The 12857-nt window shown below is 37.7% G+C and overlaps 1 pseudogene; it reads left to right on the forward strand.

Moving 5' to 3' along the window:
* Nucleotides 1–1562: 1562 nt before the first annotated feature.
* On the forward strand, nucleotides 1563–2030 carry LOC114622561 (annotated as a pseudogene).
* Nucleotides 2031–12857: the final 10827 nt, after the last annotated feature.

Raw genomic sequence — 12857 nt, forward strand, 5'->3', positions numbered from 1 at the left:
GGGGGGGGTCAGCTAGATGTGATGTCACTGGTTTCAGAGCCAATCCTGATACCAACATATCTCCCCTTTTTTTAATCATAAAGAAAAGGAAGAAAAAAGAGGAGGAGAAGCTGATGGTGTAAGGGAAATGGGGCACCATGTTTCTTAAACTACTTTCTGCTGTCTAGGCCCATTGTCAAACTTGGGATGTAGCTGACTTTAATGGTTGGGCTCCACTTAGTAAACATTCACATCAGGTTTTTCTGTGTACAGAAGCTGGTAATCCTATAAGAGGAACTGATTAATAGTTTCATGAGAATCTTTTTGTTGAAGGAATGTAAAAACAAGATTAATGAGGCAAGGAGCAAATAATAACACCAGAAAGATGAATAGGAGATGTGTTACAAAAGGGAATGTTTCACTTTCATATGAGGTTCTTGAAAATACCAGAAGTGGAGGCTCAAGTTCTCTGAAATTCTTTATGTCTTATGGTAGATCCTGATAGGGAGCTAAATTCTATTCATGGACTTTATGCTCTTGATTACAATGTCTGAATGAAATGGATTATGCTCAGGTTCATCTTTGAAATTCACACAAGAATCATTAGCAGAGTCTGTAGAAATTTTTTCCTGAAGGAAAACTTAAAATCATTGTTGGGTTCCAGATGTACTTAGTGGGTAGAGTAAGTTCCTACTATGTATAAATTCAGAGTTCCCTCACCAGTGCCATGTAAAACAAGACACACCTGTAGTTCTACAGATATGACAGTAGAGCCAGGTAGATCAGGACTACAAGGTAGTCCTCTTCTACCAAAGGAGTCCAAGTTCTCTATTGGTCTCTATTGGGTACACAAGATCATATACAAATTTCAAACAAGAAATTAAAAACATTAAACAACTACTTGTTGTTTAAGGGATTTCTATCTGGGCATGCCCAGGCCTTGGCCAATATCAAAGTTAGCCAGTATAATTTAATAGTATTTACTTGCTAATCTTCTGACTCTAACTCCTATATTTACCCAAAACAGTACTTAAGCAGTCTAGCTTGATACAGCATTCATTTTGAAGAAAAGTCAAAGTTGGAACTTGATTATTTATGTCCAACATTGTTTCTCACACTAGATCATTAGGATATAAATTTCCTGTGTTTCCTTTGCTTTGAATTGCTGTTGCAAATCACAGTATTGGTATAGAAAGGGCTCATGTTTCAGCTTTCCATACATTGCTTACCATAATTTTTTGTCTTGCTTGATACAAATTAGTGTTTGATCATTTTTAAGTACAATCAAAATGTTGTTGCTTTCCAATGTAGAAACTCATTTGTGTGGTTTGAGTACGAATGGTCCCATAAAAACTTATATATTTGAAAACTTAGCCTGCAGGTAGTAATGCTGGTTAGGAAACTTGTAGAGCCTTTTGGGGGTAGAAATTTCCTTGAGGAAGTGAACCTTAAAAAAATGATAGCCTGGCCATCATTGGTGAGTGTGTGCTCTGTGGCCTGGCTCTGGCTAGTGGCCCAGTCACCCACCCACATGGTCAGGTCTAATCAGTTTCTATTCAAACACAGGTGGAGCTGTGGCCATGATGCAGATTTTTATGAAGACCCTTACAGGAAAGACCATCATGCTCGAGGTTGAACCCTCAGACACTATAGAAAATGTGAAGGCCAAGATCCAGGATGAGGAAGGAATTCCTCCTGATCAGCAGAGTTTGAGCTTTGCTGATAAGCATCTGGAAGACAGCCATACTTTGTCTGACTACAACATTCAAAAGAAGGCTACCCTTCATCTTGTGTTGAGACTTAGTGGTGGTGCTAAGAAAAGGAAGAAGTCTTACACGACTCCCAAGAAGAATAAGCATAAGAGGAAAAAGGTTAAGTTGGCTGTACTGAAACATTATAAGGTGGATGAAAATGGCAAAATTAGCTGACTTCGTCTAGAACTTCCTTCTGATGAATGTGGTGCTGGAGTTTTCATGGGTAGCCACTTTGATAGGCACTACTGTGGCAAGTGTTGTCTGACTTACTGCTTCAACAAACCAGAAGAAAAGTAGTTGTGTATGAGTGAATAAAAAGAAAGAAGTAAAAAAAAAAAGAAAGAAAATGATAGCCTGACCCAAATTCATACTCACTTTCAGCTTTCTGAGTTATGACATAACCTGAGCAGCTACAGCATGCTCATGCTGCAATACTTTCCCAACTATGGTGGCATGGATGGCCTGACAGTGTGAGGCAAGATAACCACTTTTCCCTTAAAAGTGGAGTGATAAAATAGGAATAGTATATAAGTGTTAAGTGCAGAACTTAAGACACATCAGCAACTGGGTAAAAAGTAACCATTATTACTCTTGGGCATCATCCTCATAATTCCTTTTTTTAAGATCATTTTATTAATTTTTAATGTTTGTCTCTGTGTGGATCAGTGCAAACATGAATGCAGTGTTCATGGATGACAGAAAAGGGCACTGGAGCTGGAGTTCTAGGTGGTTGTGAGTTGCTGCGAATAGAACTCAGGCCAGAGAGCAACATGTGTTCTTAATCACTGAGTGATCTCTTCCACCACACACATGATTCGTTTCTTTAATATGCTTTTATTTTCTCTAATCATTGATACAAATACAGATTCCTTAGAAAGAGTTTCATGGACTTTTTCTTAGACTTTGTTACTTGATGTTGATTATTTGTCTTTCCTTCCTCAAACTACCATCATCTTTTTCTCTACTTTCCCAGACATTATAGCTGCATTCTTACATGATGGCATTTATATTGATGTTAGGTTCAACAGCGATTATTCAGGATATTTTTCTTACAATATGCAATATATACATATATATAATCACAAACAATATACTGTTTAGGAACATATATTTTATAGATGAGTAAAGACATAGTTTTCAATACCTGAAAGTGAATAGGTTCTATTTTCCTACACATTGGCTTCTGGACAACTAATCTGTTTGGAACTCTAGTTATTAGATGGTTTGTATTCTACAGCATGGACAGAGGTAATGACTCAAATTCAATAGAAGTCACAAGTTATTAGAAGCTATGGTTCCTTGGCAGCTGCTCACTAAATAATTAAGCTACTTTAGTAAACTTCTCCTTTACTCTTGTGGCCAGATGCCACAAAGCATAGGGAAAAAATACAATGAACCAAATATATCCCCTCTTTTACACCTACCACCTTGCTGTACACCCTATAGTAAGTCACAAAGAGTGATACTTAAATGAGCTGAGTTACCTTGTTGAGCTCTGTTGGGACAGAGGTAGGGTACATTGGCACATTTATTCAGCTTGCATTCCTAATTGCCAGGACCATAAAAAGACAGGACAGGAAATCTGTTCATTATTCATGACTTACTGCTCCCCTTAAAAAATGGTGATCTATGTCATGTAGTGTTGCATTTCTAATTCAATTATATTTTTATTATTCAAAATCCCTGATCTGTGGCAATGATTGGGCCAATATCTTCAAAGTTGACAGTCTGGAACATGCTCCAGGAACTCTTTGCTCTTGACGGGAGCATTGGGGATTTTAGGTAAGATGTGTGCCAAGAAAAGCAGTTGATGATTACTGTGTAAACATTAAGCAGACTTTCACCTGTGTTACTGTGGCCATCTTTAACCTATCTTTATTAGCTGGTAGCACTGTATGCATTTTAAATTAAACTTGGAATTATAGGAGAGAATAACACCTGAATTCCAGAATCTACCACAGTCACACCTATTTCCATTGTTGTTTTTTATTACCTTAGATACTGATACCACAGCAGAGATACCAACTACACATAAACCAGTGTTCACTATTAAATGCAATCCCAGGTACATAGGGAGAAAGCTGACAAAAATTGTTCTTCAGAAGAATGTTATCTAGGACAGTTATAGTCTCATGGCAGCAGGTAACCATAAAGAATCATCGATATGGGAGAGCATTAGTGTGTTGCAGGTTCGGGACCACATGAGGACATGATGAAGCTTTGAAGAGTTATGGCATTGAAGTCTAGAGAATACAATGTGGTCTTGAAGGGAGGGGAAACTTTCTGTTCCATAGGACAATCAGAGTTTCTGATTTGTATAAATTTTCATGGGTTGAGCAAGCATAGCTCTGTGTTAGAAGTTATAAGATCTCCATAAGACAAAATTTAGAGTTCAAATTTGTCTTTAACTTGCTCACAACTCCAGTGGGGAGACTAGAGGACCCCAGCATGCTTTTTCAATTTTCTTTCAAGGGATATAGGAAGTGTTTATTGGAGGGGGCATCTCTAGAAGACATAGAAAGAGAACTAGAGGCTATATGATCTAACATTTTTCAATAGTTCTTTGTTTATGTTATTATAAAGAAAAGACTTTGAGGTTGATGGTCAGATTGAGAAAAAAAATGTATGACTGAATCTGTGTACCCTCAATCCTTTTTACCTAATGGAGACAAACACCCACTGATCACAATATAGTAAATTACTTCGACTACTTTTGGAGTTTATTAAATGGTCCATTACTGCATCTGGTTGAATAAGATGATTTTCTTAAGTCTTCAGCTTTTCAATGCTTCTGGATAGCTGTGAACCAGAAAACTAGGGTTCACCTGAAAAGGTCTCTTGTCTACTAGCACCTTTATTTTCCTTTGGTCTCCCCTAATATTTTTTTTTTCTAAAAATAAGTTTTCCTCTAGCTTTTGTGACAGGCGTTTGGATCACTCTTACTCAAATTTGAAGGAACAAAGATATGTTACTATTCTAAACCTGCAGTGACTATGAGTAATTCATCTCTCAAGTATGGGTGTGCATGTGTGTGTGCATGTGTGTGTGTGTGTGCATGTGTGCGTGATGTGTTTCTACATGTACAGATTGAGACCAGAGTTTGATGTTATATATCTTCCCTCTAACATTATGTACCTTAATTTTGAGAGAAGGTCTCTTTATGGAATGTTGCTGATCTTATCAATTTGACTATACCAACTTGCAAAATTCGTCAGATTTTTAAAGGAGTGGTAGGCAACTAAACTCAAATTTCCCAGCTTACCTTAAAAATTCAACTCTCTTCCAAGCCTTCATGTGTAATCTTATTATATTAACCAGACTAATGCTTTGGAGTGACAGTGACAACTACTTTGAGCCCCTTGTAGAAACATAATGGAGGGAACTTTCAATCCTATTTCTAGTTGCCAAAATTGTTTAATTACCTTATGTCATGTCTTAGACTCTGATTCCTCCTTTACATAAACCTAAAGCTTGAATTAATGCCTTAGAAGTCAACTTGGGTCACTGAACCCATTTATCTGCTCCTCTTCTTAATGCACACCAATTAAAGTCTCTTTCTCTGCTTTTCACTGGTGAACATCTCTTTAGTGAGCATAATGGACCACTATCCTAGAATATAGGTGCGACCTAAGCTGAGATAAGCCCTCACTCTCCAGTTACATGTCTAGTTATCCAGCATCAAGAGATGGAAGTCCATTTCATAGTTTCTATCTGTAATATAAAAACTGACAAATTGTTGTGTGCTGTTTAAGTTTGTTAAAGGGGGACTTTGTCAGGAAAACACTACTATGCCAAATGCCAGAATTCTTATTTTGAATGTTCTCTAGACTCTTTTTCCTAAGGCAAGATGCCTTGCTAACTCTTCCAAAGAGCTTACGTGCACTTGAGAAGTTCTTGAATACAAACTGTTAGCATAGATGTTACTATTACTTAATCTATGATATTTAAAAATGCTTCCCAGAGAGTAGGAATCTAACAGGTCATCCATTAAGGGAAAATTTATTTAGGAATTTTAGCTGACAGTCTCAACCACCCAGACAATTCCTGCTAGACATTTGCAAGTTTCAGATTTGATCATAACTCTCTAAGTTTGAATTGACCTACTCCACTTGCCTCTGCTGCATGCTGTAAATTTCTGATTTCATGGTGGATTATTGTCTATTGCTTCAATCTATCTGCTACTCTGTCTTTGTTCTTTTATTTTTGATATGCTTAATAAGCTCACTTACAGGAGACTGATTTATGGCTATTGTAGACTATTCTCTGGATCATACCTACAGAATACCACCAGAGAAGAGATACAAATATGTTTCTCTGGATGAAGACCACCTTATTTAGCACCTGGACATACTACCCATTGTCTTTCTGTACTATCCCATCTTCCATTTTTGTTTTCATATGTCCTGAGAACTCTGTGGACTTATTCTCTGGAAGCTTTAAATGAACCAGTTTCCTCCAACAAAACTCCCTACCAAACTTTCTAGTAAAGTGAACCTGGTAGCCAGGATCTGCTGCTGGTGGTGGTGGTGGTGGAAGTGTGTGTGTGTGTGTGTGTGTGTGTGTGTGTGTGCTGTAGTGGTTAATGTTAATTGTTAACTTCATAGAATTTAGAATGCTGGAGACAGGTCTATGATGAATTATCTTGATTGTATTAACTGGTGTGGAAATACCTGTGATAATTAAAGGTGGGGCTATCCTCTTGGCAAAGGATCCTAGCAAGTCTAAAATAGAAAACCAGTTGCACACTAGTGTGAATTCATTTGTCTCTGTATATTGACTGTAGATGTGAAATGAACATATTCCTCATGCCTCTAGTGATGTGATTCTCTGCCATGATGGACTGTATCCATGAACTATGGGTTGGAATATACTATTTTTCCCTTAACTTGCTTTATCTGGGCTATTTTACTAGAGCAACAGGAAGAAATATTATGTAGGTGTGATTCATATATCTTTTATAACCTGTACTAGTAAAAGCTAATACCTTTGCCAGAATCAGGGTAAGGAAGAATAAGTCAACTTAGTTTTACAGGGGACATAACTTTCTTTATCTTGATGTAGGATCATGATTATGTGAGCTGATTTTCGAATTATCCCATGAATAATTATTTTTGTTTTGTGATTGAGGAAGCACTCATAGAAAAAAAGTGACTAGTTCAAGATCTATAGGTTTTCAACAAAACATTCAAAAACTGAAGCAACTTCTATTTCTACTAACTGTTGAACTTTCAAATAAAATTCTGGTCTATGACTAATATAGAGAAGGATCCAGATTTTATACGATGTGTAGTTTTTCAAATGGATTACCTTTTGAAAAAATTTATACAAATTCATCCTATATACAGTCTCCAAATCCAGATACTATTGCAGATGCTGAGAATTGCTTGATGTCTGGATCCTGATATGGCTGTCTCCTGAGCCTTTGTCAGAGCCTGACAAATACAGAGGCAGATGCTTGCATCCAACCATTGGACTGAGCATAGCATCCTGGATGAAGGAGTTGGAGAAGAGACTGAAGGATCTGAGGGAGATTGCAGCTGCATGCAGGGAGCAACAGTGTCAACCGGTCAGACCCCCCCAACCTTGAGCTCCCAGGGACTGAACCACTAACCAAAGAGTACATATGGAGGGATCCAGGGCTCCAGCCGTTTATGTTGCAGAAGATGGCATTATTGGACATCATGTGTAGGAGCAGCCCCTTGTCCTGTGAGGGGTCAATGCCCCAGGATAGAAGAATGGCATGGCAGGAAGGCAGAAGTGAGTGGATATTGGAGGAGTACCCACATAGAGTGACAGTACCTGCTGTTGAGGATGTGGAGAAAGAAAACACTTCTTCATTGCTGGTGGGACTGCAATGAATGTTATAAAACCACTCTAGAAATCAACTTGGCAGTTCTTCAGAAAATTAGAAATTGTTGTACCTGAAGACCCAGCTATGCTGCTTCTAGATGTATACTCAAATGATGCTTCCCCATACCACAAGGCCACATATTTTACTATGTTCATAGCAGCTTTATTTATGATAGTCAGAAACTGGAAACAATACAGATGGCAAAGAATGGTCGCAAAAAATGTGGTTCATTTACATAGTAGAATAGTATTCAGATATTACAATCTAATATATCAGGAATAGCAGGCAAAAACTAGAAAATATCATGTTGAGTAAGGTAACCCAGATCCAAAAGAATGTGAATGATATGTAGACACAGATTAAGTTTATAACAGCCAAAACGTACAGAATACCCATGACACAACCCACAGACCCAAAGAATGTGAACAGAAAGGAGGCCAAAGCAAGGATGCTTGAATCACACTTAGAAGGGAAAACTAAATACTCATAGGAGGGAGAACAGAACCTGGATGGGAGAATAGAGGTAGAGTGAAATGTGGCAAGGCAGGATCATGTGTGGAGAGAGACAGGAAAGAGGACCAGAAGGCCAACAGAATGAATGGAAATCTATAGCTGTCATGGGTTGGGGGAGGGTAGAATTTTTAGAATGTCCCAGAGACTTAGAATAGGGGAGGGTTCCAAGAGTCACTTTGGGTGACCTTATTCAAAATACCTAACTGGGGGGACATGAAACCTGATGATTATCCCTCCTGTAGTCAGGTAGGATCCTCAGTGGAGTGATAAGGATAACAACCCACAAATAAATCTTTTGATCCAAAGTGTGTCCTATCTAAAAGCAATGTTGGAACAAAGATAGTGCAAAGACTGAAGGAGAGTCCAATCAATGACCATCTAAACCTGAGGTCTATCCCATGTGCAAGCACTAATCCTTGACATTACTAGTGATATTCTGTTATGCTTGCAGACAGGAGCCTAGTTTAACTGTCTTCTGAGATCTACACAGCAGCTAAGTGAAACACATGCTGACACCCACATCCATACATTCAATGGAAGTTGAAGACTCTTATGGAACAATTGAGGAAGGATTGAAGGGCCTGAAGAGGATCATAGTCCCAGGGGAACACCAAAAGATCAACTAACCTGGATCCCTAGGAGCTCCAAAAGACTAGGCCACCAACCAAAGAACTAAACTGGCTGAGACAAGGACCTCAGGCACACAAGACAGGCCGATCAGTCTTGATGGTGGGAGAGAATATGTCTAATCTGCACCAATTTAATGTACAGAGGTGGGGAGTGGATACCCAGAGAAGCCTCACTTTCTCAGAGGAGAAGAGGAATGGAAGGGGGAGGAATCTTTGAGGTGGTGCCTTGGAGGAGAGCAGTGTTTGGCATGTAAATAAATACAAATAATGAGGCAAGACATCATCCAATAAAAACTGCAATTAAAAAGAATTGTGAATGAGGAAGAGTGAATATGATCAAAGATATTATTGGAAACTTTTAAAGAACTAAAGGGAAAATGAGCAAAAGAAAAAGAAGCTATGATACATTTAAAAAAATCAAAAAAAATAATTTTAGTTGCTAAAACCAATCTTGGATGTTGTTTTGCTTTTTATAGATAATAATATTGCAGAACTGATTCTACAATGAAGTCAAGGAATTGTCTCACGAATGTGAAAAAAAAAAGTCTAATGAAATTATTCGAAAGATGTGACAGTTAAGCAGAATACCATGTTTTTTTTTCATGTGGTTTATGATGTGAACACAGTTCATTTTTAGCTAAACTATACTGTAATTAGATATTGTTTTCTTTAATGTTCCTACTAATTTTTGCTTGGAATTTTTATCTTCCAAACTCAGTGTGATTGATAGGTTTCTGCCATCCCAAACCTGGAATTTCACCATATTTTTCTCACCCATTACTTGTCCATCTTTTACTGGATTACATGTCTCTGTTTCCTCAGTGGCAAAGATGAAATCTAACTATTTCTACTATTGTCCTACTCTTTGGTCTCTCAAGACAGTTCTTGTGGATAATAAGGTGTAAAATTAAAAACACAGATTCCAGGAGCCAGATGAAAAGCAGAAGCAGACTCGTATATTGTAATAATGATAATTGCTTTTCTACCCTACTCACAAAACCCCTTTGTCCTTAACAGCCTGGCTAGAATAGCTGGCAGCATCTGATTGGCTGTCATGGTCACATGCTCTATCTTTGTTCTTCTCTGGGTGTTAGGCAGGTTGCTGGTTAGAGAACACAATGTGGAAGCTTCTACTGCTCATGCATGGGCTATTACAAACCGCTAGTCAGATCATGCTGATTCATTCCTCCTATATAATATCTTCAACACCTAGTGCCATAATAAGTTGTTCAATATAATGTTGACTGAAAATCTAATTGATAGCTATTACAAAGAGAGTGGAGATAGGTTATACTGTACTTCAGATTATAATAACAACACTATGTCATTGTGTTTTTCCTCAAGACCTTACACAGTGGAACAATCCATTCCTTGAACTCATGGAAGGAAAGGAGTCATAGCATGTTTGACTTTTGTTAGAAGGAATGACTAGCATAGAGCTTTGAGTTAGCTGTGTGTTGCTAGGATAAAACACACTAACAAAAGCAACGCAAGAAAGAGTTTCTTTAGACTCACAGTTCAAAGATACTGTCTGTCTTGGTGAGGAAGGTATGGCAGGCAGCCCATATGTGAGGCAGCTGGTTACATTCTTTTCTACAGTCATGAACCAGAGAAATGAAAGCTAGAATTCAATTAGTTCTTTGTTTCCTTTTTGTGTAGACCAAGATACCTACCAACAATAGGCAAGTATGAACCTGTCAATACCAGGATATCTACTCAGAGTAGGCAGGTAGTCTCAACTCAATTCACACTATCTACTTGGGAGCAAAGCTCCCGATGATTGGTCTTAAAATCTCGAACATTTCTCTTTCTCTAAAGTGAATTAAATGCTTAAGTCTCATGTAAACTAAAAAGCTTTTCACATCTCAGATTTTTTTGCATCATTTTACAGCTAAAAAGCTAAGATACTGTAAGGCTAAGTAATGCAAATGTAGTCTTCATTCAGACACTCCATATCTCTTGCCTCCCTGACTACACTAGAATAAATATCTTTGGTTCCTCTGTAAGCCTTGTTATAGCCTATGAAAGTATTTAACAGCAGACATAGGACATAAACAGGTCCACTAAATCTTAGGAATTATTAGATATTAAGGCAGCAGTGAAAAGGCAGTGTGAAGAGTTTCTATCCATATACAAAGGAAGAAGAGTATTGGTTGAAAAAAATAAGATCATAAGGGAAAATTGAGACAACATACAACAGAGAATCATAATTATATCTCAAATTTAGAGAGGAAGAAGTGGAGAGAATATTACAGGGAAGGAGGCTGAAGAAAGCCGTACAGATGAGACTAATCGGTTTATAGAAAAGCCCACTAAAGTGTATACAGTAATACAGCTACCTCTCTAAAGAATTTATTCAATAACAACTTGAAGAGACTGAAGTCTGATAATATTCCAGTCCTTTTGTAAAACAGTGAAGTATTTGTATAGATTTTATTGTCCCTCTGTAAAATAGTTCAGTGTTTATATATGATCCATAAGCATTATCTATGTTTTAAATCCTCCCTGAATTACTTACAGTACCTAATACAATGTAAGTAGACATTATATATCTTGTTTATGGAATAATGAGAAGGAAAACATATGTTTTGTATGAACATAGCATTTTACAAATGATTTTATCTATGTTTTGAGGACTGGTTGCATTTGAAAGCAAAAAATGTAATAAAAAAAGGCACGGTGTAAAACCTATATAAAGGTGTGCATATGTGGGTGCACAGGCCATGATGTACTTCTGGAGGAAAGAGGAGTCAGATTTATGGGGTAAATTCTCTCTTTCCACATTATCCACGTTCTAGAGAATGCATTCCAGGTTTCTTGGCAAGAGCCTTCAACTGCTGAGCTATCTCAGTGAACCCATAAAATGTATTTGACATTGCATTTTTATCACATTATTTATTATGAAATAAAGACATAAAATATAATATATAATTTAAAAGTAATTACTTCCTCTTGAGGAGACAGAGGGGGGAGGGAGGGAGGGAGGGAAGGAGAGAGAGAGAGAGAGGGAGAGGGAGAGGGAGAGTGAGAGGGAGAGGGAGAGGGAGAGGGAGAGGGTGAGATTTATTTTAGGAAAGTAGAGATAAATCTGATTGCACATATGGGTTAATATTGACCCATATGGTCAACAGACACTTCACTTCTATACCTGACAAGTGTTTCTTGAAGAACATAGTTTTTAACAAGAGGAGAGGGAGAGCAACTATATCAATTTGAATAGCAAGTTGAAGCAGAGAGTTTACAAATGAATTGTTATATGTGCATTCCCTTAATGTGGGTAACAATGACTGAACTGATTGTGAAGACTGAATTAGGCAGACTGGGAGCAAGGACATTAAAAGGAGAAGAGAGTTATACTGCGACTCAGAATATTTCCCTTGTCACTCTTACTTACAGTGGTCCCATTTAGATAGAAGATGGAGTATTTGGTTCTATCTCCTACATGTTCATTTTGAATGAGAATCTTTAAGAATAGTTATTAATTATAGAATATTTTATTAGTTTTTGCCTTTGTTCAGACATCTCTTTTTACTCATAATTCCTTCCATGTATGGGTGCCAGCTTATCCACTTACCTGCATTATGCCATTTTTCTCTTCACTGGAAATCTCCCCTAACTATCTAATTAGTATGATCTTTACTTGATGTTACTGACAGGTTAATGGGAATTCTCTGCAGAAGCGAGCACTGGAAGCTGAAAAAGATATGAGAAATGTTGGTATTGAAGCATCCTGTGTTCCAAGGCTTACTATTGGATGCCATATGAAAGACAAAATATTCAGAGCAAAATTTAAATGGACTTATGTAAGAGTCTCATACATGTCATAATTGCCAGAGGCTGGAATAGCTACTACTTCAAAATAAATGCAAGGTACAAAAATTCAAAAGGTTTCTTGACTTATATATTTTCTCTCTGTCTCTGTCTCTCTGTGTGTCTCTGTCTCTGCCTCTTTCTGTGTCTCTCTCTGTGTCTCCGTTTCTGTTTCTGCCTCTCTCTTTCTCCCCATCCCTTCCTCCCTCCCCTTCTCTTTCTTCTTCCCATACTTTCCTCCTTTCCTCCCACTCCTTCCCCGTTCCTCCTTCTCTCTCTATCTCTATCTCTATCTCTATCTCTATCTCTATCTCTATCTCT

Source organism: Grammomys surdaster, unplaced genomic scaffold (assembly GCF_004785775.1).
Source record: "Grammomys surdaster isolate TR1022 unplaced genomic scaffold, NIH_TR_1.0 189, whole genome shotgun sequence".
NCBI classification, from domain to species: Eukaryota; Metazoa; Chordata; class Mammalia; order Rodentia; family Muridae; genus Grammomys; species Grammomys surdaster.